This window comes from Podarcis melisellensis (genome assembly GCF_964234715.1).
Source record: "Podarcis melisellensis genome assembly, chromosome: 1".
Taxonomy (NCBI): Eukaryota; Metazoa; Chordata; class Lepidosauria; order Squamata; family Lacertidae; genus Podarcis; species Podarcis melisellensis.
In genome coordinates this window covers 122,109,641-122,115,685 of record NC_138528.1, presented here as the reverse complement: position 1 = coordinate 122,115,685, position 6,045 = coordinate 122,109,641, and the positions used below count along the sequence as shown (strand labels likewise).

The window sequence follows — 6,045 nt, the reverse complement described above, 5'->3', positions numbered from 1 at the left end:
TGGCTTCCTGACTGGCAGCCCGGAGGCTCTTGCATGTTTGCTCAGAAGTGAGCCTCACTGGGGTTCAGTGTAGAGAGGTTTGCAGCTTTAGACAATTTTCACGTGAGGCACTTAAATAACCATTTGCATTCCACAATTCTGTTATGCAAATATAGTACCCAGATGTTTTAAAATACTGATTTAATTTAAAAACCTTTTTGTGTATACAAATAACATGGAAAGGGGTCAAAGATGCATTTGTGTCATGTGAAAATACCTTTAGCTGGAATTTTTTTTCAGGGGCTACGCAAGGGTACGCAGTACCGGCACCTCTTCTTTGTTGTTAATAACTTCATGATGAGTACCGGCACCTATTTTTTTAGAAAAAAAAGCACTGCCTTTACCTATCTACTCACAAACTTGTGTCCATGTGGTATACCTTTCTGGCAGGAAAATCTGCAATGCTATATACTACTTAAGGGCACATTCAATTTTGTGAGGTATTAAGTCTGAAGACTAAATTTTATATTGAATGAGAACTTCCATAAAAGTGTGCAATGTTAGGTTTCGTCATAATTTATCTTTTATAGATGAAGTTGACTTCATCAAATTATTCTCCTAAATTACAACTCTCTTCTACCTTCCCATTCATCAGTTGAATCCATTGATGGTATCCCAGCAAATATATGATACCACTAATATGTGTGTAATGCCTCTTTACTCAGAAGTAAGCCCCACTATGTTCAATGGTGCTTACTCTCAGGTAAGAGTACACGGGAATGAAGCCTAAAGCCATGTGTTGAATTTCACAAACAGTGACATGAGGTTGGCACTGCAAATAGTTGGACTGAGGTATACTGTTAGAATCAAGGTGGTGCAGAACCCAAGCCCACATTCAGAAACTCAGTACAGAATTTCAGTATTTGAAAGCCATATTTTCTTAAGACTATCAGTTAAAAATCCCTATGGGAAGGCTGGGATACAAAATTCAATTGCCTAATATGCATTTTTAAAGTGTTGACTTTATTTTAAAACATATTTTATTGGAATTTAGAAAAAGGTATACAGAAACTCATATATTTTTGTCAAAAGTAAAATATATATAGATAAAAGCACAAAAAACAGAAATGAAAGGAAAATAGATAAAAAGTGGAGATAAAAATAATAATGGGAGAAAAAAGAAAATAAATAACTTCCAATTCCTCATCTATCAGCAATTTGTAAACATTATTCAACTCATCCACTCCAGTATTACACCTAAAAAAGCCACTTTCTATAAACCAACATTATCTTCAGTCTTCAAACCCAAATGCCATTAGTTCATTTTCTTTTTCACGCAAAATGGCTATAAGGGGTTTCCAATGTTTAGTAAATGTTAAGTGTCTTTTCTCTGAACATGTCAATTCCGCCATCTTGGCTACGTCCAATAGTTTTAACAACCATTCTATTGTTGGTAAATATGAGTCTGTCCATCTTTGTGCATATAAAAGTCTTGCTGCTATAGTCATGTTTTGGAAGTTCCACAATCCGTTTCTCATTGTTTGTCCAAGCAGAAAGATCTCTGTATTGTATGAATTTGTGTCCAATATTTTTTAGCTTTTTGACGTGTCCACCAAGCAAGATAGAATGTCCCTTCATGTTCTTTACACTTCTAGCAAGTATTTGGAATATTTTTATACATCCTAAATAACGTCTCAGGGGTTAAATGCCATGGTACATCATTTTATAAAAATCTTAACACAATGTGTATTTTAACCCTTTAATCCACGTATGTTCCCATTGTTCCATCTGTATATTATGCCCAGTCTTTTGCCCATTTAATCATACATTCTTTTACCTTGTCAGATGGGCAGGGTACAAATAATAAAATTATTATTACTACTACTTGTTCTTGCATTTCAAATTTCAACAGTAATTTATACATTATCGCAATAACATGTTCATTATCTGTACACCACTATTTCAAAGTCTGCCTTTTTTCTATACCGAAAATCCTCTTTATCTGACTTAAATCTGTGTTATAAGTAGGAAAACCATTGGAGAGACTGACCTTCCCTTGTTTTAACTTTAGTCTTCTTGGTTCCACTCTAATTATTCTTGGTATGTTAACCCTTTTTCTGCCTATCATGTCTTTTCTATGAAATGCTTCTAGCGTTGAGATCCATAAGGGTATCTTCAGGTATAACCTAGGTTTATATCTCTTCCAGATTCTCAATATAGTATGTCTGGTAAAATGTTTTTTTTAAAGTCCACATTGACTTTGACCTTATCATAACACAAATATGATGCCATCCAAACCTAAGTCATGACTTAATTCCCAAAGTCTCTCATTTCTCAGAGACACTCTTTCATCCACACTAAACAGGCCAAAACATACTGATTCAAATCAGGCAGACCCAAACCTCCGCTTTCCTTTCTTTTGCATCTTGCAACACTTTCATTTTGACTTGTGTTTTCCCCCCCTTTCCATAAGAACTTAGATAAATCTTTTTGCCTTTAAATATTCACAATAGGTATTGTTTGGAATAAAAACATCATTCTAGGCAGAACATTAATCTTTATCACTGAAATTCTACCTAACAGCAAGAGTTTTAACTTCTCTCATCTTGACATACCTTTTTTAACTTCAGACGATGTTTTAGCATAATTATTAAAAATGCACAGTTCATATTTGTCATAGTAATACCGAAGTATTTAACTTTTTTAAAAATTGTAACCCTTTTTTCTCCATCAGAACCTTCTGGTTTTCTGTTGTCAGATTTTTGTTAAAATTTGTTTTCTGGCAATAAATCTTAAAGCCTGCCAACATACCAAAATCATTTAATTTATCCATAATAATTCCTATTCTCTGCAATGGGTTTTCTTAAGTTAACATCAAATTGTTTGCAGGTGCTCTTAGTTTGTAAGTTTCTTTTTAAACCATTACCATAACTCTCTTTATACTGACTTTATACCTAGTATCGTCTTCATCATCATCATCTTCTGGAAGTGCTCTGTGTCATAAGTAGAGCTCTTTTTCTCTCAGTTCCAATAATGCTATGTCATCCAATATCTTTCCATGTCTCTATTTGCCACTTGACTTCCACTTTCCAACATTTCCACTCTGTCCTTTACTTGTTTCATTTCTCCAGACATTTGTGCATAAGATGATGGTATTTTATTTATTGTCTCCTCCAGTCATTGACATTTTGTATTTGAAAAATGGCTGTGTCTTTTTAAGATTCATTTTTGAATTCATTCATTTCTGTTTTAAGAATTTCCATCTGCTCATTCATCATCTTCTGTATCAAATCAACTGTACTCTGGGTATCTAAGGATGCCTTTCGTTCTTCTGTTTTTCCCCCTGGTGGATGTCATATTGGATATTAATATTGCTTTCCTTTTTTCCTTCCTAAAAGTGTTAATTTTAGATGGTTTAAAATAGAAGATCATCTTGCATAAATACACTTTTAATATGGAAAAAAAGTGAAATGAGCATGCCACAATAAGTTATGCCAGCACTTTATAAAACAGAATATAGTAAAAATAAGTGTTTCCATTGTGGTATTTTCAACAAATGTTTACATTTCTTACTCCTTTTAGTCTTACCACTTTTAATTTTTTTGAAGAAGTCAGTTTTTTGTCTCTAGTCAAGAGGTTTTTGGATTTTATAAGCACTTGTATATATGTATGTAAATTCAGGATATCACTTGCTTCTGACAATGCTAAGATTTGTTTGACTATCTCTAATTTTGTAAGTTTTCTTGCTTGTTTATGCCATAAGTTTGTATATAATTTTATTCAAATTATAAGTATTCTCTGAGTTCTCTGTTTTGTGTTCAGAATGTGTGGGTCTTGGTAAGTTGATAAAAGTGACTATATCAGGTGAGGTTTATATATAAGGTCATAAGACCATTAGTATAAAAACAGAGGGGAAATAATAGACCACAAACAACATGGAATGTTACATATAGCATGAAGTATAATACAAATGAAAATACAAAACTATCCATCTTAAACTCACTGAGATCATATTAAGTACTTGATTGCCAAACTTTAAAATGGGGCCACCCTTATAATAATATACTCATCATCTTCCTTTCAAACGGACTTTTAACATAACACCCTTTGGTCTACCATGTAAATAATTTAAAATTGTGTGGATCAAATTCTCAACTGCTCCTGATCACTGGGACTCTATTTCAGTGGCGTCCAGATAAACTGACAACATCACCACCCCATTAATGTTCCTCGCAGAACATTGCCACTGGAGAAGCTGTTTGAAGTTTAAAAAGGGAAGAGCATTTGCGTGGACAGGCGGAGTCCCCCCAACCCCAGGTGACTCCCGAGCAGAATAATGACTCAAGACAATGTGCTATGGGATTAAAATTGGCCACAACCTATATTAAGTTTCAGATGTAGGGAGACCTTGGCTCAGGCATTGGGCATTTATCCTTCCCAGTCCCCAGCCAGAGAGCTAGGAGACATCAGGGTTATCCAGAATGTGTGGGGTTTGGGCTGGCTCTGGAGAACATATGTTCAAGCAGAGAGCCCGCCCCCCGTTTTGCTGCCGTCGCAGGGGAGAGCAATGACAACTTCTCGGTGTATGGGGAATGCCTCCCCTCAAGACCCCTTTAACGGGGAACCCTGGTATAACCACTGCAAGGGGGGCATGGGTCACTGCTTCATGCCCCCCCCCCCATTTAGGGAGATAAGACTAAAGGATTCTGCCCAAGGTCTGAAACCGCCAAAGTTGTGACATTTTGCTATGCAAAAGGCAAAACCTGCCAATGCAGAAAAATTCCTTTCTGGCCCTTCAACAGTGACCCTGACGTAGCAGCGCCCGCGTACCTGTGAAGAAGAGGTTATCTTGCAAAAAGATGACTTAACTGAGGGAGGGGAGGGTGGGAGAAGCTCTGGAGCTGACTGCCGCTTCACAGGTAAGATTCACCTGTTGTGTGTGCAGGACGGACAAATAATTGTTTAGACTAAAGGTCACAACAGAAGGGCAAGCTTCACCAAGGTAGCGAAAACAGGTACACATTCATACGCTTTTAACCAGCCCAGTATTTTTGTTTAAGAAATATTTCTACTGAACAGAGGTAGCCACAAAAGAAACCATCTTTCCACTTGTCTAAATATTAGCAACTCAACAGAAAAATATTTAATCAGCTTACATAGTATCATAGAATCTATGAGTCTATGTAAGATGATTAAATGTTTTTTGTTCATCTGACGAGTGACTAGTATTTGATATCTGGTGCACTAAGTATGTAAATCTCCCCTCATAAAGTGGGGCTGATTCTCTTACACCCTCCTTTAAAACATCAACATTTTCTTGATGAAACTTCATGATCTCTGTTAAAGTTCTCGTATACTAAAATCTCAGCATGTACCAAAGAACCCATGTTCTTTGACCATTGACAAATTAATTGCACCAGAATGTAATTTAGTGTGTTGTTTCATACCAAAGAGAGCCCAGAAAAATCCAAATGAATACAAAAGCTGTGATGTTCTGGAGCCATAATTTGTTTCATAACAGTAATTGAACTCTGATCCTGAAGAAGGAGTTTTGGCAGCCTCTCCTCACCAGCTGGATGATCTTAAACCAGTAGTTGAAAATAAGAAAATAAGTTTCCATTTTAACTGGCAAGATCCCAGGGTTTTTTTTTGTTTTGTTAAACCACTGGAGTTCTTTTGGGGGCACCTGAGATGATTCTAAGAATTAACTTTCCATTCTAAGAATTAACTTTCCATCTTTTAAATACTAAAAGGACTAGTCAATATCAAGTCAAAAGTGTCCCCTCCAAAGTGGATTAAGCCTGCCATTTTGCAGATCAATAGGTCCAGGGACTTTGTGGGGGGTGGACTCATTTTACTACATAGTCCCTTATGAGTGAGTGGGTGTCTCCTGAGTAGCTGCAGGAGCAGAGGCAACAGGCTTTTGAGCTGTGGGGATTTGTCATTGGGATTTGGAGGATGGTGTCATCAGTATGTTCATGACACACTGCTCTCTCCATCTGAATTGGTGCTGGTTTGGTGTTGGGCTGGAGGACGGAGGGTCAATAAACCAAAGCTGAATCCTGG

At 36.5% G+C, this 6,045-nt stretch overlaps 1 long non-coding RNA gene across 1 annotated transcript; it reads left to right on the top strand.

Moving 5' to 3' along the window:
* Positions 1 to 1,538: 1,538 nt before the first annotated feature.
* Positions 1,539 to 3,787, top strand: LOC309363441. Its single transcript, XR_014165349.1, has 2 exons — positions 1,539 to 2,974; positions 3,005 to 3,787. It is a non-coding gene; the product is annotated as an uncharacterized lncRNA (long non-coding RNA).
* The last annotated feature ends 2,258 nt before the right edge of the window (positions 3,788 to 6,045 follow it).